At 42.2% G+C, this 21,795-nt stretch overlaps 1 protein-coding gene across 7 annotated transcripts in view; it reads right to left on the bottom strand.

Moving 5' to 3' along the window:
* Window positions 1-21,795, bottom strand: part of LOC26536261 (unconventional myosin-VIIa) — an 893,412-nt gene that overhangs the window by 169,819 nt on the left and 701,798 nt on the right. The window lies entirely within an intron of this gene.

Raw genomic sequence — 21,795 nt, 5'->3', positions numbered from 1 at the left:
TGAAATCTTCTCAACTTCCTTACCCCATTTGAGTTGGGCAGAAGCGAGGCAAAGTGATGCACCGGCCTGTGTTAACAGATCGGCCCCGATCATCCCGTCGAATATAGTAATATCTGGTAGAATGAAAAAGTCGCGCCCCTAACTTTGTTCCTAATAATTGTCACTGCCTCGTAATGGCGAGAGGTGCCGTTGAAATTTTTACACCCGTTACTCGTAGAGTAAAAGGGTATACTAGATTCGTTGAAAAGTATGTAACAGGCAGAAGGAAGGGTTTCCGACCATATAAAGTATATTCTTGATCAGGACCAATAGCCGAGTCGATATGACAATGTCCGTCTGTCTGTCCGTCCGTATGAACGCTGTGATCTCAGGAACTACAAAAGCTAGAAAGTTGAGATTAAGCATACAGACTCCAGAGACATAAACGCAGCGCAAGTTTGTCGATTCATGTTGCCACGCCCACTCTAACGCCCAAAACTGCCACGCCCACACTTTTGAAAAATGTTTTGATATTTTTTCATTTTTGTATTGGTCTTGTAAATTTCTATCGATTTGTCAAACAACTTTTTGCCACGCCCACTCTAACGCCCACAAACCGCCCAAAGCTGCTACGCCCACACTTTTGAAAAATGTTTTGAAAATTTTTCATTTTTGTATTGGTCTTATAAATTTCTATCGATTTGCCAAAAAACTTTTTGCCACGCCCACTCTAACGCCCACAAACCGCCCAAAGCTGCTACTCCCACACTTTTGAAAAATGTTTTGATATGTTTTCAGTTTTTTATTAGTCTTGTAAAATTCTATTGATTTGCCAAAAAACTTTCTGCCACGCCCACTATAACGCCTACAAACAGCCAAAAACAGTGTTTAAGACTCTCCTTCTCCCTTCCACTAGCTGAGTAACGGGTATCAGATAGTCGGGGAACTCGACTATAGCGTTCTCTCTTGTTAAATATGGGATACGCAGCAATCACCGCTTGTCGCCACGAAACATATGCTTCCTGTGACCCTGAGAATTCAGACCAATATTTAACGGCGTCTAAAGTCATGTTACATGGGGAATCATTAGTTATATCTATGGGTTCGTATCTTCTAATTATGGGGGCCCCGGCTGAGGTGGGCGCGACATGTGTTGCTGCCAATTGGCTGGCCAGCTCCTGAATTTTCTGACGCATTTTATTTTGTTTTGAGTTCGTTTCTGGCGGCCTCGTTCGCTACAGTATTGGCCACAATTGCCTGTATTACAGCTTTTAGCTGTTTTGGATCTATCGCCATTGCAGGGGGATTCGCGGTTACACATCTTAGAGGGGAAGCTTGATTTTCGCGAAGAAAAAACAAAACGCAAAAAAAAGGGGTTTTGTGAGTATTTGCTTTAGTTTAATTTCATAACTGTTTTTATCTCGTCGCCAATGTAACGACCTGTACTTTAGTAAACAACGCACAATTCGGATCATAAACTTATTTATTACACTTCAGTATGATTGCTTCCAATGCGCTATGGGAAATTTGACCACTTTTTCTGGCCTAAATTAATAACTGCAGAACGGGGAGAGATATTCAATTGGTGTTTTTGTATGGGGTTACACTGATCCATATCTTTAATGGTACCAAAAATTGTGTGCGTGGCACCGCCCTTTCTATTTTTTGTAATTTATAACTCCAGAACGAATAAAAATATTTAATTATACCCGTTACTCGTAGAGTAAAAGGGTATACTAGATTCGTTGAAAAGTATGTAACAGGCAGAAGGAAGCGTTTCCGATCATATAAAGTATATATATTCTTGATCAGGATCTATAGCCGAATCGATCTGGCCATGTCCGTCCGTCTGTCCGTATGAACGTCGAGATCTCAGGAACTACAAAAGCTAGAAAGTTGAGATTAAGCATACAGACTCCAGGGACATAGAAGCAAGTTTGTCGATTCATGTTGCCACGCCCACTCTAAGGCCCACAAACCGCCCAAAACTGCCACGCCCACACTTTGGAAAAATGTTTTAATATTTTTTAATTTTTGTATTGGTCTTCTATATTTCTATCGATTTGCCAAAAAACTTTTTGCCACGCCCACTCTAACGACCACAAACCGCCCAAAGCTGCCACGCCCACACTTTTGAAAAATGTTTTCATATATTTTCATTTTTATATTGGTCTTTTAAGTTTCCATCGATTTGCCAAAAAGCTTTTTGCCACGCCCACCCTAACGCTCACAAATTGCCAAAAACTGTCAGTGTTTAAGACTCTCCTGCGCACTTCCACCAGCTGAATAACGGGTATCAGATAGTCGGGGAACTCGACTATAGCGTTCTCTCTTGTTTTTTTTTGCATTAATTTGCACTAGACCATATCTAAACGTACCCCAAAAACTGGGGGCGTGGCACCGTCCCTTATATTTATATTATTAATTTTCGTAAAGGCTTTCTCTAATTTTACATGCTTTTTCTAATCTCAGCCAAAACAACTGATTTCGTGATAGTGTTTACATTCTTAATTATTTTACAGAAATTTACAACAATAGTACTAATAAAAACAAGAGAGAACGCTATAGTCGAGTTCCCCGACTATCTGATACCCGTTACTCAGCTAGTGGAAGGGAGAAGGAGAGTCTTAAACACAGTTTTTGGCGGTTTGTAAGCGTTATAGTGGGCGTGGCAGAAAGTTTTTGGGCAAATCGATAGAAATTTACAAGACTAATACAAAAATGAAAAAATATCAAAACGTTTTTCAAAAGTGTGGGCGTAGCAGCTTTGGGCGGTTTGTAGGCGTTAGAGTGGGCGTGGCAACATGAATCGATAAACTTGCGCTGCGTCTATGTCCCTGGAGTCTGTATGCCTAATCTCAACTTTCTAGCTTTTGTAGTTCCTGAGATCTCGACGTTCATACGGACAGACAGACGGACGGACAGACGGACATGGCCAAATCGACTCGGCTATTGATTCTGATTAAGAATATATATTCTTTATATGGTCGGAAACGCTTCCTTCTGCCTGTTACATACTTTTCAACGAATCTAGTATACCCTTTTACTCTACGAGTAACGGGTATAATAACGAAACAATTCAGCAACCGCCTTGTTTTACTCCCGTTTAGCATGAGATTACTCTGAATTTGGAAAAGTAGGGTTAAGTCTAAAATCTATAAGTTCTCATAAAATCGGTAAAAGTGGTTTTTTAAATTACAATAATCTGAACAAGAATTAAATAAGCTACAACATGAGCTATATTTCATCGATGAAATCTACTGCAATCACTTTAAATCTCTATTCAAAGTTAGGCATTATAAAAAAACAAGAGAGAACGCTATAGTCGAGCCCCCGACTATCTGATACCCGTTACTCAGCTAGTGTAAGTGCGAAGGACAGTTTTTGGCGGTTTGTGGGCGTTAGAGTGGGCGTGGCCAAAAGTTTTTTGGCGAATAGATAGAAATTTACAAGACCAATACAAAAATGAAAAAATATCAAAACGTTTTTCAAAAGTGTGGGCGTAGCAGCTTTGGGCGGTTTGTAGGCGTTAGAGTGGGCGTGGCAACATGAATCGACAAACTTGCGCTGCGTCTATGTCTCTGGAGTCTGTATGCTTAATCTCAACTTTCTAGCTTTTGTAGTTCCTGAGATCTCGACGTTCATACGGACAGACGGACAGACAGACGGACGGACAGACGGACATGGCCAGATCGACTCGGCTACTGATCCTGATCAAGAATATAAGTTAACTAAAGTTAACCGGGCGACGGCTACGACCGATCGTCCGAAGACTCGCTCCGGCCAAACTGCTGACACAGCGTCTGGCCGGAAGCCCGTGCAAGTTAACTAAAGTTAACCGGGCGACGGCTACGACCGATCGTCCGAAGACTCGCTCCGGCCAAACTGCTGACACAGCGTCTGGCCGGAAGCCCGTGCATAGCCGGCAAACACTACCCGTTGGAGTGGCCGCTATGAGTTTCATATTTTGTTAGCCTTAAGTTCAGTTCGTCTTGGACATTCATAAAATAAAGAGCCATCGCTCATGAACCAACAACTCCGGCATTCTGTCGTTAACTTTATATATTGATCATAGCAATCTGAGTCCCTAGGCCAGTTGCATTAAGGAAGACAGTCATCTTCCCAACATAATCGTCATAATTCTCCAAGTGGATTTATAACCCTCTTCCCCTGTGCGAGGGACACCATCAGCCAACCGGCACATCATCGGAGACTGCAGCGAGGGATCCCCCTGTGGCCACCCGAATATTTATTAATTGGCGCTCAACTAGCGGGAAACACGCACCCGCCCATACCATACATAATAGACAAAATAATTACAAAACATGTAAGTGGGCCCGCTGGTCAAACCCTTTACGTCTTCGATACATATTCCATAGTTCAGACAGTATTAAAATATTAAAATAATCCAGTCTGAAGAGTGTTTTTCAAAATCTCAATATTGAATGTGACGACTAATAGGTGTTTGGTGTTTAATTCCAATTTTTTATCCGGTGGAGGAGATTTACCCGAAACCCCATTGTTTAATAAATAAATATTATAATATTATCACATATTTTCACTGCGAAAAAAATTTAATTAACATCATAATCCGTTGCAAATACGGCGTATAAAAAATTAATTTAATTTAATTCGCTCACAGTTTGTGTTACGGCGCATTGTTATTTCGCCGAGCAGTTAAATTTTTTTCGCAATGTGTACCCAACAGACATTATATGCTGTTACACTGCAAATATTTTTGGTGATCAGAGCCAAGGCTCTCACAATTTAATATACCAGATTTGAATTTTTATTGGACATTTAATTCGGTTTTGTATAACACATCGCTCGAGTAGAAATTCTTGGTATTAGCTTCGCAGTCCACTTTGTATCTTTTATTGTCCCCACTCCCCCGTTATAGTGGCGGAAGCTCATCTCCCGCATACCCCATACCTTGCCGCTGCTCCGCGAGGCGACGGCTTGATTCGAACAGCTTCATACATAGTTGTTAAGGCGGCGGCCCCGTCCCCGCGTACTTCTTGCATTGTCAGCTGCCTTCATGGGCAAAATAGCTGAGCGGGCACTGCATACCAGTGCAGTTTAACTTAAACACATACATATGAGCTCCCCGTTTACACAATATAGAGAAAATAAACGGTACACTAGCGGCTCAGATTCCGACAGTGAAGGGCCCCCGCGCACTTCCACCCCAATACGGGCACCCGCTGACCCCCCTTCAGTTAGAACCATGGACCCAGATCAGCTTAAGGCTGTGATTCAGGCCGCCGTTAATCATGCCTTGGCAGAAGCGGCCGGTGAAGCCATGCGCAGAGAAGAAGAAATGCGCCAAACTATACGACAGTTGGCTACCCAAATTGCAGCGGTGCAAATCGCACCCACACAAGCGGCAGCCCCTATAATTAAGGTATACCAACCCATTGATATCACGGGCAACGTCGAGTGCAACGAGCCTCTGGATGCCGTAAAATGCTTGCCCGAATTTACGGGAGCACAAGAGACATATGTCTCTTGGCGACAGGCGGCGGTAGCCGCATATTACATATTTAGAAATTATGTAAATAGCTCACGCCACTACCAGGCGGTTGTTATAATCAGAAGTAAAATAAGAGGCCCTGCCGATGCGGTGCTATCTTCGTTCGGCACTGTATTGAATTTCGATGCGATCATAGATCGCCTCGATTTCACATATAGTGACAAACGCGCCATTCACGTCATCGAGCAGGAGATGGGCACCCTCAGACAGGGGAGTCTGACTATATTACAATACTACGACGAGGTCGAGAAAAAGCTCACCTTGCTTACCAATAAAGCCACCATGTCGTATGAAACGGCGGCGGCAAAAATCTTATGCGACAAGTTTCGGGATGATGCGCTCCGTATATTTATTTCGGGACTCAAGCGCAGTCTTTCCGATGTCCTCTTCTCGGCGAAGCCGAAGGACATGCCAACTGCGTTGGCATTAGCTCAGGAAGTGGAATCAAACCACGAAAGGTACACCTTCGCAACATCGTTTGCAAAAAGCCTGGAGGGTAGGGATAGGAAGCAATACCCAATGGCGCACGAACGCCAACAAACGCCCTACCAAGCGCACTCCCAAGTAAGCGGGGGAAAAAACCCACACTTTACTAAGCAGGTTAAGGCTCAGGTACACTCGGCTCCGCATAACGACAGGCGTCGTGAAAACACACCAGAACCCATGGAGGTTGACCCATCTATGTCCAGGTTGAGACAACCTACTCAGACACAGGCCTACCAAAACGGGAAGCCCGCCCACTCCGGTCGTTCACACCCTCACAAGAAACAGAGGGTTAATCACATCGCTCAGAGCGTGGATCAGGCCGAGGGCACGTACGCAACCACAGCCTCCAGCGCGGCGGGCAAAGTCGACGACGACACCATTTCTGAATATGATTTAGAAGTGATTAATTTTTTAGGGGAAAATCCCTGCTGCCCGTCATCAGACGAAGAGTAGCGGGGAAAGAGATGAAGTTCCTCATCGACACGGGTGCGTCAAAAAATTTTATCCGGCCTCACAAAGGCTTAAAAGGCGTTCGCCCCGTCGATTCCCCATTCACCATCCATTCACTCCATGGCGTTACCAAGATCACGAAGAAATGCTTCGTGTCACTTTTTGATTTGAAGGCCACGTTCTTCATTTTACCTGATTTGTCTTCCTTCGACGCGATCATTGGCCTCGACTTACTTAAACAGGCAGGGGCATCGCTTTGTCTGGCCTCCGGCCACCTCAGATGGGGCAATGGAGAAGAGAAAATTGAATTCCATCCATGCCCCGACGTCAATTTTACCGAAGTGGACTGCTCAGATGCGCCACCCTTAGCCAGAAACGCGTTCTTAGAAATGCTGAAGACTAGGAAGAAGGCTTTTGCAAACCCTAACGAGGCTTTGCCCTATAACACATCGGTGGTAGCTACCATCCGAACAGTTAGTGAGGAGCCCATATACGCTAAATTATACCCGTACCCAATGGGGGCGGCGGACTTCGTCAACAAAGAGATTGAAGATCTGCTTAAAAACGGGATAATTCAGAAGTCGGTATCCCCTTACAACAACCCGATATGGGTTGTAGATAAAAAAGGGACCGATGACCATGGCAACCGGAAAATGAGACTAGTTATCGACTTCCGCAAGCTAAACGAAAGAACAGTGCCCGATAAATACCCCATGCCAAATATTAACATGATATTGAGCAACCTAGGCAATGCGAAGTATTTCTCCACGCTGGACCTCAAGTCTGGCTATCACCAAATCATTCTTGCAGAACGCGACAGGGAAAAAACATCTTTCTCCGTGAATGGGGGAAAATACGAATTTCGCAGACTACCGTTTGGCCTCAAAAATGCAGGCAGCATTTTTCAGAGGACAATCGACGACATCCTACGGGAACAAATCGGCAAGTTCTGCTATGTTTACGTTGATGACGTAATTATCTACTCCGAAGACGAAAACTCTCACATCAAGCACGTAGATTGGGTTCTAAAGAGCCTGCACGATGCGAACATGATGGTATCGGTAGAAAAGTCCAGCTTTTTTAAGAAAAGTGTGAGCTTCCTTGGGCTTATAGTCACTTGTAACGGTGCTACAACAGACCCAGAAAAGGTTAAGGCTATAAAAGAATTTCCGGAACCCAAAAGTGTTTTTAAGGTACGGTCATTTCTAGGCCTAGCCAGCTACTACAGATGTTTTATTAAGGACTTCGCGGCAATAGCAAGGCCTGTATCAGACATCCTAAAAGGGGAAAACGGAACAGTTAGTAGACACAGGTCACGAAACATTCCGGTTCAGTTCTCGGAGACGCAGCAACAAGCGTTCCGGAAACTACGAAACATCTTGGCATCCGACGACGTGATGCTAAGGTACCCCGACTACAAAAAGGCATTTGATCTAACGACAGATGCCTCGGCCCATGGCATTGGCGCAGTATTGTCCCAAGAGGGACGCCCAATAACAATGATCTCAAGGACATTGAAAGACAGGGAGGTTAACTACGCCACCAACGAGAGGGAACTCTTAGCCATAGTCTGGGCTTTGGCCAAGCTACGGCATTACCTGTATGCGGTTAAAGATATCAACATCTTTACCGACCACCAGCCGCTAACCTTTGCAGTATCGGAATCCAATCCGAATGCAAAGATTAAAAGGTGGAAAGCGCGCATTGATGAATCAGGGGCGCGTATTTTCTACAAACCCGGCAAAGAAAACTTGGTCGCCGATGCATTGTCACGGCAACAAATTAACGTCATGGAGGAGCAAGAAGCTCAATCGTGCGTGGCCACTATTCACAGCGAGCTCTCCTTGACGCACACTATCGAATCGACGGATAAGCCCCTAAACTGCTTTCAGAACCAGATAACTCTGGAGGAGGCACGCTTTCCGTTAAAGCGCAGCTTCGTCCTCTTTGGAAACAAGAGACGGCATGCGATTAACTTCCCCTGCAAAGAGTCATTGATTGATGAACTCGCAGATGTAATCGTTCCGAAGGGCGTAAACGCCATTCATTGTGACCTGCACACGCTGGCACTAATACAGGACGAATTGGTTCGGAGATTTCCAGACACCAAATTTTGGCACTGCAAAAACCGTGTAACGGATATTTTTGCAGTCCCTGAGAGACGGGAAATTCTTACCGTAGAACACAATAGGGCCCACAGGTCGGCCCAAGAAAACGTTAAGCAGGTACTCTCCGAGTACTACTTTCCGAAGATGACCAAGTTGGCTACCGAAATCGTAGCAAACTGCAAAACATGCGCGAAAGCCAAATACGATAGGCACCCAAAAAAACATGAGCTAGGCGAGACTCCGATCCCCTCTCATGTGGGAGAACTACTGCACATCGACATTTTTTCTACGGATAAAAAATATTTTCTCACTTGCATTGACAAGTTTTCGAAGTTCGCAATTGTGCAACATGTCCACTCTAGGACAATCGAAGACCTTAAACCGGCCATACTACAGATTATGAATTTTTTCCCTAGGGCTAGAGTAGTTTACTGCGATAATGAACCTTCATTAAATTCGCATACTATCTCGACCATGCTTGACAATCACTTTGGCGTTAGCATTGCCAATGCACCGCCACTCCATAGCGTGTCAAATGGGCAAGGGGAGCGCTTTCATAGCACCCTTTTGGAGCTTGCTCGTTGCCTAAAAATCGACAAGGGCATAACCGATACTGTGGAAATTATTCTGTTGGCAACCGCCAAATATAATAAGTCAATTCACTCTGTCGTTGACAAACGACCAGTTGACATCGTGCAGGAGCACCCAGAAGACCCACAGACGGAAGTTCGGAACAAAATCATTAAGGCACAAAACACGCTCAGGACCAGGGAAAACGCCTCCCGACAACACAGAGTATTCGAAGTCGGCGAGAAGGTATTGGTTAAATCCAATAGAAGGCTGGGAAATAAACTCACACCCTTGTGCGAGGAGAGAGCCGTAGAAGCGGACCACGGTCCTCATTAAGGGGAGGGTGGTCCACAAGGACAATCTTAAATGATATAACCGACAATGTCCTTAATGGTTTCTTTTATTATTCATTTTTTATATTCACTTTTTATATTATATTTTATATCACACCTTCAAGCCGTCTGGCGCACTTTATTTTCTATATTCATTAGTTATTACACCTTCAAGCCGCTTGGCGCACTTTGTTTTTTACTATAGGTTCATAGCCACTGGCATAGTTGTTTTAGGTTCATTTTATCGGTGGTGGGAAAACCCTCTATAAGCATAAAAATAGCTAAAGTTTAATTTCACAGGATCGGACCAACATTTTGCATACTCCTGTCCTTGGCGTCGGCCCACGTTACCGATTATTCACAGGCCAGGTACATCCCCGTTGTAGATGGCGAAATCCTAGTATAGGAGGAGTTTGCTTACGTCACGCACACAGCAAACCTCTCAGAATATGGGCGCGTAATAGAGGAGACAACCAACATGATAGACAGGTTTCCGCTATCCCATATGAAGAAGCTTCTGAGCGTGGATACCGCCCACCTCCAGGACTTGTTAGAGTCGTTGGGCGTTCATCACAGAGTAGCTAGGAGCTTGGATTTCTTAGGATCTATGCTAAAGGTTGTAGCAGGGACACCAGATGCCAGCGACTTAGAAAAAATCAGGTTTTCCGAAATGAAATTAGTCGAGTCTAGCAATAGACAGATCCAAATTAACACCAAAACCCAAAATCAAATTAATCAACTTACCTCTACCGTCAATTCAATTTTGAGATCAGCCAAAACCTCACAAATAGACACTGGACACCTATATGAAACACTGCTTGCTAGAAACCGCATGTTGATGGCGGAATTACAAAATTTAATGCTTGCAATAACCCTAGCCAGGATTAACATTGTTAGTCCGAACATGTTAGATCACGAAGACTTAAAAACAGTTTGGTTTGAAGAACCCACCGACACACCTATAGGAGATCTTTTGTCCGTCTCGTCTGTAAAGATTTTACAGTCCCGTAACATTTTACACTTTATCATTAAATTCCCCAAAATTAAATTAGCGTGCAAGAAGATCACTATTTTCCCAGTTGCCCATGGTGGAACGATGTTGCAGATCATAGACAATGTCATAGCCGAATGCAGCGGAGAAGTTTACGCCATCAAAAACTGCTCCGAATCACCGAGAGCCACATTCTGCCGCCTAGCTTCAGAGAGTTCGTGCGCCAAAGAACTGCACGCCGGTGGGGTAGCACACTGCCGAGTACAAGAAAGTGACCTGCATCCGATAACCTACGTAGATGAAGGAATCATTATCATCAACGATAGGTCTGCCAAAGTGCGAGTGGACAACGGCACAGAAATCTGGACTCATGGCACACACCTCATAACCTTTGACAAACAGGCCACTATAAATGACACACTCTTTATCAACCATAATAACACCCAGAAGAGAGCTCCAGGGACAGCAAGTCTTCCTTTATTGAACATCACCGCCACCCAAGATGTCCTCAGCCTCCCGTATCTTCACCGTCTGAGTGAACGAAACTTGGAGTTCATCAAAGAGTTCAGGGAAGAGATTGACAACCATCAAACACGTCTCGTAGCAACTATTGCAATATGCTGCGCACTCATCTGCATCGGGCTCATTTTTAGGCGTTTCACCGAGGCAAGAAAATCTTCAGGCCGAATTAAGCAGATTATCGCTGAACTACAGACGGCCGAGGGCGGCCTTAATTCCGAGGGGGGAGTAGTTAACTAAAGTTAACCGGGCGACGGCTACGACCGATCGTCCGAAGACTCGCTCCGGCCAAACTGCTGACACAGCGTCTGGCCGGAAGCCCGTGCAAGTTAACTAAAGTTAACCGGGCGACGGCTACGACCGATCGTCCGAAGACTCGCTCCGGCCAAACTGCTGACACAGCGTCTGGCCGGAAGCCCGTGCATAGCCGGCAAACACTACCCGTTGGAGTGGCCGCTATGAGTTTCATATTTTGTTAGCCTTAAGTTCAGTTCGTCTTGGACATTCATAAAATAAAGAGCCATCGCTCATGAACCAACAACTCCGGCATTCTGTCGTTAACTTTATATATTGATCATAGCAATCTGAGTCCCTAGGCCAGTTGCATTAAGGAAGACAGTCATCTTCCCAACATAATCGTCATAATTCTCCAAGTGGATTTATCACCCTCTTCCCCTGTGCGAGGGACACCATCAGCCAACCGGCACATCATCGGAGACTGCAGCGAGGGATCCCTCTGTGGCCACCCGAATATTTATTAATTTATATATTCTTTATATGGTCGGAAACGCTTCCTTCTGCCTGTTACATACTTTTCAACGAATCTAGTATACCCTTTTACTCTACGAGTAACGGGTATAATAACGAAACAATTCAGCAACCGCCTTGTTTTACTCCCGTTTAGCATGAGATTACTCTGAATTTGGAAAAGTAGGGTTAAGTCTAAAATCTATAAGTTCTCATAAAATCGGTAAAAGTGGTTTTTTAAATTACAATAATCTGAACAAGAATTAAATAAGCTACAACATGAGCTATATTTCATCGATGAAATCTACTGCAATCACTTTAAATCTCTATTCAAAGTTAGGCATTATAAAAAAACAAGAGAGAACGCTATAGTCGAGCTCCCGACTATCTGATACCCGTTACTCAGCTAGTGAAAGTGCGAAGGACAGTTTTTGGCGGTTTGTGGGCGTTAGAGTGGGCGTGGCCAAAAGTTTTTTGGCGAATAGATAGAAATTTACAAGACCAATAGAAAAATGAAAAAATATTAAAACATTTTTCAAAAGTGTGGGCGTGGCAGGTTTGGGCGGTTTGTGGGCGTTAGAGTGGGCGTGGCAAAAAGTTTTTTTTGCAAATCGATAGAAATTTACAAGACCAATACAAAAATGAAAAAATATTAAAACATTTTTCAAAAGTGTGGGCGTCGCAGTTTTGGGCGGTTTGTGGGCGTTAGAGTGGGCGTGGCAACATGAATCGACAAACTTGCTTCTATGTCCCTGGAGTCTGTATGCTTAATCTCAACTTTCTAGCTTTTGTAGTTCCTGAGATCTCGACGTTCATACGGACGGACATGGCCAAATCGACTCGGCTATTGATCCTGATCAAGAATATATATACTTTATATGGTCGGAAACGCTTCCTTCTGCCTGTTACATACTTTTCAACGAATCTAGTATACCCTTTTACTCTACGAGTAACGGGTATAAATACTTTTGTAAAGCAACTAAGATTTTTACTAAATTACTGGGACAACACTAGTTTTTTTTCTTTTGAATGTTGCAAACGCCTTATAGAAGGCCCACTGATTAAAATACTTTTTACAGAATGGAAATTAACGCTTTGGTTGTACGCGCAACAGCTGTTTTTAGCAGATGATTTCTTTGTTGTGGCGCCATCTATTAAAATTTCTAGTATGCGCCACTAAAGATTGGTCAATTATGAATGCGTACACTAAATATTATTGTAATATTCCGACTTTCAGAAAATGGGTTTTGGCCAGAAAAAGGGGTCAAATTTCCCATAGTGCAATGTCAAAGTCAAACTAAAACTACGAAGTAAGTATATAATATTTTTACTTATGATTTAAGGAACTATAATTTAATCCATAACATGAACTTAAGTAATTGTTGCCCTCTCTATTCTTGTTTTGAGTGCACCCTGCTACAAAGTGCCCCATCTCAGCACAGGCAATCACGATCCTTTTTCGCGCTTTGACTTCTTGCACTCCTTGGCCCAGTGACCCTTCGAGTTGCAATTGAAACTGCGCAAGAGTGTGCTGCTATTCTTTTCCACCGACGCTGCCTCCTTATCTGCTTCATATACTTTCTGTAGCTTTACTTCCTCAAATGCTCGCTTTATGTGCCGAACATCTGCAAAGAATTGAATACGAGCATTTGATTTTGAATGCCTTCAATGAGGAACCCCAACAATTCTTCCACGTCCACATTTATGCCATGTGAAAGCATCACCTTATCGTCTACATAAGTATCAAAGTTTTCGCCCGCCGTCCATTTTCGATCCTCAAATTTTCGCCTTGCTTCTAATTTTGACTTCTTTTCACCAAACATCGATATTAACTCAGCCACCAACTACATCGGTTGCCATGCGCAATAATAAATCAATACTTTGCTTAGCTTGTACCACTGTATTTCGAATTTCCTCGCCGCATTCTTTATTGGCAGCTTTGGCACCTTTGTTGCCTTGCTGCTTATTTCTTCGTTCCTTCCAGCTTCTACGTTTCTATTGCCGACTGCAATGTCTCGCCACTCTCCTTCGCCGTTTTGGTTGCCTAGCTCGTCACCGTGATTGTTGCCTTCCTCGTCGCCGTCTTTGCTGTTGCTCATTTCATTTTCGTCGCTATTCCCGGTGCTGCCATTGTTGTTGCTCACGCCGCACAGTGGGGCCTTAAATATTTTTGGGTTACAAAAATCATAACTCTTGAACCAGTTAAGATGTTTTCATAATTTTTCATACTATATGGTGTGATAAATAGTAGGTTTTATATTCGAAAATTAATGTTTTTGGAGGAAGTTTTCTCAATTTTTACCCAATTTCGACAAATACTTTTCATTTGAAAATGCTAATATGATACATATTTAATGTTTTAAAGAAAAAAAATTTTTTTTTTTTTAATATTTTATTTTGTCAATTTTTTATATATTTTTACCTACATTTTTTATAAATAATTCATCATATCATTCAATTTTACTTCATTTAATATTTTTGAATAATAATTAATAATTATACATTCATTTAAAATCATTACAAAGTCAGGGATTGAAACAAGCCGCCAATCGGGAAAAAATGTATGCCCGCCATACAATTTCGTACTGCGCGCTTGTAGCAGAATTTGCCGCGCGTTTTTATGCTGAGTTGAAAGTATCTTTTGGTTGGGAAATTCAGGGTGGGACGTCGGTATTCCTGCACGTGCAAAGGAATATTATAAATTTATTCTACCTTGGTTTTACGGATATTTGATGACCCTTTCCCGCAAAGTCCGATTTTTTACAAAAAGTACCTGCTTTTTTGCAACCCAAAAAAGGTTCAACTTTGAACACGTGTAACATCTAAAATACTGAACCAATTTGAATCATTTTTTGGATTCAACCCTTTTGAACTACTACCTGTCTATAGCATCTGTATCTTTTGCGCCATTGTGCGCCGCTTCTGCTATTTTCGCCGTTGCTAATGTGGTTGCGCTCGGTACTGTTCTCATCGCCGCCAACGTTGCCTTCTTCAGCTTCTCTGCCACTCTCGTTGTCTTTGTGTTATCCGTCTTGTCAGTTATTCATTTTGCCTTTTGGACACTTTTACCGTTGCCTTCGTTGAAATTTTCGCAATTGTCTTTTGAAATTAATATCAATTGATTTTGTTTCTCGTTTGTTAATTTATTTAAACGCAAAATCAATTCTCTCTTTGTTCCTGTGGTTGGCTTCTTTAACACGCCTTTTGATTGCGCCGTCGATGCACTGTTTATATTCACTTTCAAATGTTTGTATTTTTGTTTTTATTTAAATTTGGTCGTGATCAACCCACTTTTGATATTGTAGGGGTAAATTATATATCCCACTCTTGAGTAAAACGTAAACGCACAACTCAGTTTCTCGCTTTAATTTATTCGCACTTGACGTTAGTAGCGTAAGCCTTTGACTGACTCTCTCTCCGTTTGCGATCTGCCTTTTATATACTTATATACAATGTTGATATAGAAAACTTATATACAATGTGTATGCATACTATCTTTATATATTAGTCTGCTTTTAAAAATATAATAGTGTATATTTTGCAATACATAAAATTACTCAAATTTAACAATTATTTTGACCAATTGACCAACAGCTGTTTGAGCATTTTACATATTTTTTCATAATTATTCTAAATTTAAAAATTATGCAACGTTCCAACAATTTTGTGTTCAAGAGTTGGTGCATAAAAAATGTCTGAGTGAGGAGGAGTAAATAAAAAATCATAAAAGGAATAGTGCACATTAAGTTATTATTCACAAAAAAAAACAAAACAGTCTTGACTATTTTAAGTTAAGTCCCACACAAAAACCACAAAGACCGCAACGCACTCAGCAATTATTAAAGTAGTAAACGAAACTTACTCCAAAAAACATACCAAGAACCATACACCATCTGTTCGGAAGACCCAGGATCGCTCTACAGCAGGGGGTGCATGTCAACTTGTATCATCCCGAAAACCAGTGGGATGACCGGCATTGGTACCGCCTTAGCCCATAGGGCTAGGACATCAACAGCAGAAGCAATAAGTGCGAGGGGCCCTCGCCAAGGGTGAATCAGAGTGCCGAAAATCGGCCACCCCCGCTGAGACAAAAATAACAAGAGAGCACGTTATATTCGAGTCCCTCGACCCGAGCTAAGTAGCAATTGGAAGTGCGAAATTTTGACATTTTTCTGGCATATTGATAGAATAGGGGGAAAGAAAAAAGAATTAAATGAAAATAAATTAAAAAATTGTTTCATTAGTGAGGGCGAGGTAGTTTTGGGCGGTTTGTGGTCGTTAGAGTGAACGTGGGTGTTTTGGCATATCGATAGAAGTTTACACGACTAGTTAAAAAAGCTAAAAATATCAAAAGATTTTTCAAAAGGGTGGACGTGGCAGTTTTGGGCGGCTTATGAGTGATTGAAGTAGGCGTGTTAACATGGCGCAATAAACTTGAGCTGCGTTTATGTTTCTGGAGTCTTCATGCTGAATCTCCACTTTTTTAGTTCCTGAGATTTAAGTGACCAGTTCGACTTGGCTAATGATTCTGATCATGAATATATATAATTTATATAATTGAAAACGCTTCCTTCTACCTGTTACATACTTTTAGACGAATCTAGTATACTCCTTCACTCTACGAGTAACGGGCTTGGTCGGCTGGAAAATGCCAATTGCTCCAGCGAGGTTCTTGTCGACGTGAAAGTCATGTTTCAATATGGACGCTTCATGAGATTGTCTCTTCTTGACCTTTTAACGACCAAACTTTTTTTCCAAAAATTGTAGAACTTAAGTTCGGCTTTGTTGATAAACCATACACACCTAACGATAGATTTATCCAATTATTGAACTGAAGATGTATTTGTTGGTTTGGAAGCGGAGAAAACATGCAAGCGATTTCTCCAACAGCGTTCACAGCACCAGGGCAAGGTGTTTCACAACATCAACTCCTGGCCACAAATTCAAGGTCCAGCAAACGCCATCTAACAGCGTTTTCAACTCGATACCACAGCTAGGTTCAAGGGAAAGGCTACCTATTGTTTTAAGAAATAATGAACGCCAAAGTACGATTTCGAAAATAAGCGAATCCGAAAATCTGTTAATTTAGAGGGAATTACCCTTAGACACTTTTATCGATAGGTATATTGATTCAGAATATTGTGTCAAAGTTTCAAAAGCTAAGTCCTGCAGTTGTGTATTTTTTCGAACACATGTTTTTATAAAATTGTGTAAGTAATAAAAAAATATCTAGCAAATTTATGTTTATTATCTACTACTTATTTTAAAGACAGTTTTTATATGGACTAAAGATTTTAAATACAAAACAATTGTAGATCTTTTTTAAATCTTTTTGCGCTGGTTTTACCGGGTTAATTTTCGAATTTCGCAAATATTTAAGTTCATCGACTATCACTTTTGTAAAAAGTTTTTCATATTACTTTTGAAAAAAAAGAAATGATTTGAAAAAAACTGTCTTTATTTCCTTATTAAAACGATATTATTTGTCTTCTCCATAAACATTTGGTGACCCCGACGAGATCTCAGTTTTTATCGGAGTCTGTGACTCGGTCTTGTTATTATTATTATTTAATACCGTTTAAACAAAACACATTTTTTTGGTTGCCGTTTGCGGGCATCCGGTCACAAACATACATTCATTTGTAAACCCTTATAAATGTGCACAGCTGGCAGCTAATTTATACCCGTTACTTGTAGAATAAAAACGGTGCTCTCAATCTGGCTGCTGTCTATTGCCCTCCCCGCTTCACAATATCAGAGGACAAATTCACACTTTTCGACTCGCTCGGTGAAAGCTTTGTTGCAGCTGGCGATTGGAATGCCAAGCACATGCACTGGCGATCTCGGATAGCGACCCCAAAAGGAAAACAGCTGTACAACGCAATTATTAAACCGCAAACCAAACTTAATTACGTTTCTCTGATTCGCCTCGTATTGGCCAGCATATTGGCCTTTCAGATTTGATTGACTTTGCCATCACATAGAGTATATCCCAATCAATGATTACATCTGAGGCACTTCCAAAACTTAAATCTGATCACTGTCCGGTGCTCTTTTATCTTTTGTACCAGCTGCAAAACATCAAGAGGCTGTATAGGCTTACAAGCCACCGGACCAATTGGGAGAGGTACAAATAATATGTTTGTTCCCATACCGACTTTTCTAGCCCCTTGAAAACCGAGCAAGACATTGATCAGTTTGCTGGTGACCTAGAATCAACACTAGTTGCAGCAGCAAAAGCGTAAACTTCACAAGGTACTTACTCATACAATATAATGTTTAACATGACAAGTCGAGATACTAAACTGCTTGTGCTTGGCAAACCACGACTTCGAAGAGAGTGGTGCAAAGAGTGGACTAAAAGCAGCTTATTGCAGACTTACTGAAGCGCTTAAGAAGTAAGAAGCGGAAGCACAACTACGTTACATCGAGGATCTCACGCCCACCAGCACAAAGAACTCAGTGTGTAAAGCCCATAGGATCTACAGGCACCAAGAGAAATTGTTGTACCTCGTACAACATGATTCCAGAGAATTTCTGCCAAGCGAAATAGCGAAAGTCATTAAGAAGCAACTGAATACTGGAAAATCGCCTGGCACTTATTAACCCCAAAAATGATCATCGAGCTCCCAATGTGTGCAGTTCTACAAAGAGAAATTACCAAAATTGGATACTTCCCTCTAAAGTGAAAGGAATCAGTCATTGTTATGATCCCTAAGCCTGCGAAAGACAAAACACAGCCATCATCATACAGGCCAATAAGCTGAGTATGGTTGGATGGACTTGTGTTAAAAATAATCAAACTGCTGCTTCAAAACTTAACATAAGCTTCTAAAGTCTTACCTATACCGAAAAGTGTTCGCGGTTAGATGCAGATCAAGCGATTATCCTATAGAAGCTGGAGTGCCCTAGGAAAGGTTTCTGGGTCCAATTCCATACACCCTATACACGGCGGACATCCCACCAGACAACCAGCTAACAATATTCACATTAGCTGACGACACCGCAATACTGAGTCGATCCAGATACCCAGTAAAAGCTACGATACAACTAGAACGCTATTTAACATGCGTAGAGCATTGTCTTCAAGATTGGCGTATATGAGTAAACGAACAAAGATGCAAGCAGATTACGGTTACCCTGAACAAACGAAGCTGCCCGCCCTTGGTTATGAACCACACACGTATTCCACAAGCAGATGACGTAACATTCTTAGGTATTCAACTGGAAAAGCCGCTCACCTGGCGGAAACACATAGAGGCCAAGACGACGCACCTGAAACTAAAAGCAAAGAATCTACACTGGATTATAACCGTGTGCTTTCACCTAAGCCTGAAGTACAAAGACCTTTTGTATAACTCCGTTCCTAAACCCATATGGACCTATGGCTCCGAGCTCTGGGGCAATGCATCAAGAAGCAACATCGACATATTACAACGAGCACAGTCTAGGATTTTGAGGATCATAACTGGATCTTCGGTACAAGAATATACACAGAGACCTTCAAATAAAACATGTCAATGAGACAATATCAGAGAAAAAATTTAAAAATAACCCCGGAGAAAAAACTAGCCTTACATTAAACTCCCCTTGCAAGAAAACATGTTCAAGTATGCAGCCAAAGCCGACTGCACCGCAAAGATCCACCAGCCCAACGTTAATTTTGTAAGGCCACATAGCAAGAATCATTTCATATGATAATAATTAGCTAGCTTAAAATAAGATTTAAAAACTTATTATTTGTCTCTTAAGTAAAAGGGAAGATTAAAAAAAAAAAGAAAAAAGCATCTCTTCGAAATTTCGTCTGGCGACGCCGATGGAGACTCATCGCCCTGCAGGCAGTCTACGACCACATGATACTACTTCCAGGAACAGCGTTCGCCGGGAGGTCCGGTCATATCCTACGGGCCAGCGAGGAGGCTCTGAGCGAGCAACTTCACCCTCGAAAAGGATCTCCTGCGCTAGGACACGATCTGGACGACGAACTTTTTGCCAGACCTCATCAATATCCAGGGGACTCTAGCAACCAGCCCGCGCCACCAACAAGGCCCAAAGGTCAGAGCCTCGACGACGACGTCATGTCCAATCTAGCGGTAGACCTCTCCGAGTGAGGAAGCGATAGACTCCGTCTATGGGTCCCATTGACATGCGTGCCTTACCAGACTTACCAGAGGTGTGGGACCCCTTCGCCCATACCAGCCCCCACCGGCCGCACCAATGGACATAGACGACACCGCCACCAGCAGCCAGCGGTCTTTCACCGATAACCCGACGAATTTACCTTTGACAACAACTCAAGAAAGAGCCCGTTCCTGCTCTCCCTCACTACTAGTTTCGTCGCAAAACCCGCAAGCTCCAAACACTTCCAAAATTTCTTTACGCTTACCTACGGTGACTTACTGTGACAACAACAGCCACTGAAACTGCAATAAGAACAACCACTACTGAACCGGTATCGTCAGCTCGCTTAATTTCATCGACGCAAACACTTGTTTCCACTGAGCCAGCGATCAAAACAAAAACACAACTTAACGGTTCTGCTGCACTATCATTCAGCAAAACAAAGGCCAGAGCGCCGAGTCGACCATACAGACTGGAATGGATCGCTACTTAGCCTGCCAAATAACAAATGTCAACAAGCAGAAAATAAGTCAAAAATTACACGCGACAATGCTAACATACTCACTAACAAAACGCCAGCCAACAATAACAGATTTGAGCTGCTGGCGAATTCTTCTGATGAAACTTTACAAACGGCAAAATCATTCAAAGAAGAACGTAAGAGTGTCAAGCATCCTCCAATATACATACGCTAAAAAAGCATCCCCCTAAGATATGGAAACATAAATGAATCAAAAAATAATCGTATCATAACCAAATTCCTGGATAATGCAGAAAAAAATAGTATACATACCAGATAAAAAACGGAAAGGGCCTACAAGTTTTTCTCAAAGGGATTGGGGAACTGTTTCGAACACTGAAATCGTAGAAGCGCAAAAGGAAAATAGCTTTAATGCAAAACTGGTCATGAACATACAACATAAAAGGGAAAACACTATAGTCGAGTAGCCCAGAAAATCTGATACACGATAACCAGCTAGTGGAAGTGCGAAGACAAATTTCCATACTGACAGTTTTTGGCGGTTTGTGGGCGTTAGAGCGGGCATATCAAACAAATTTTAAATCTATAGAAATTTACAAGACTAACAGAAATGTGAATAAATGTTCATTTTTCAAAAGTGTGGACGTGGCAGTTTTGGGCGGTTTGTAGTGGGCGTGGAAAAAAGTTTTTTGCCAAAACGATCGAAATTTGAAAGACTAATAAAGAAATAAAAAAAGAAAACAGCATATATCTAATGGTACTGAAACGATGCTGATCACTCTTCCAAAAACCCTTAAATAATATATAACATTCTTGCAAGCCACAGTGCAAGAGCTTATGCAAAACCAAAATATGCTGATACAGCTTATAGTGGCATCAAAATCAAAGTAATGTCTCCACTTTAAATATCTATTTGGAACGTGAATGGCGTTTCACGGCATAAACTCGAACTTGTCCTGCTCCTATCCAAGACACATTTAACAGACAAGCACCACTTCCACGTTCCATACCTATTCCACGCCACAAACCATCCGGACGGCAAAGTCCATGGCGGCAGTGGCATAGTTATCAGAGGTCTATTCAAAATTTCATATTATAACTGAAATGGACTACCTGCAATCCACTTCAATAAGCATGCAATCTAGCATAGGCGCCGTCACTGGCCGCAGTCTACTGCCGCCTCTGCGGTTCTGACCTTATGACATCTCATCAACGCTATTACGAAACTTGGATACTATCCCCAAAGGTGTAAGTGATGATTCTCAAACCAGGCAAACCCAAAACGCAACCATGAAACCTAGTTCCCTACCTAAGAAGGCGTAATACAATACCATCGCATCAATTTGGCTTTCGTAAAAATTATGGACAAGTCAATCGCAGCACACTGTGACCGAGTCTGGCTGGAAGGACCCACAATGTGTTCGAATCTCATCTCTTCAAAAGAGGTACAGTACTACAGCTGTAATAAGATTTATATG

This window comes from Drosophila yakuba, chromosome X, assembly GCF_016746365.2.
Source record: "Drosophila yakuba strain Tai18E2 chromosome X, Prin_Dyak_Tai18E2_2.1, whole genome shotgun sequence".
Lineage (NCBI taxonomy): Eukaryota > Metazoa > Arthropoda > Insecta > Diptera > Drosophilidae > Drosophila > Drosophila yakuba.
Note: the sequence above shows the minus strand (reverse complement) of the source record. Positions and strands in the feature narration are given on the sequence as shown.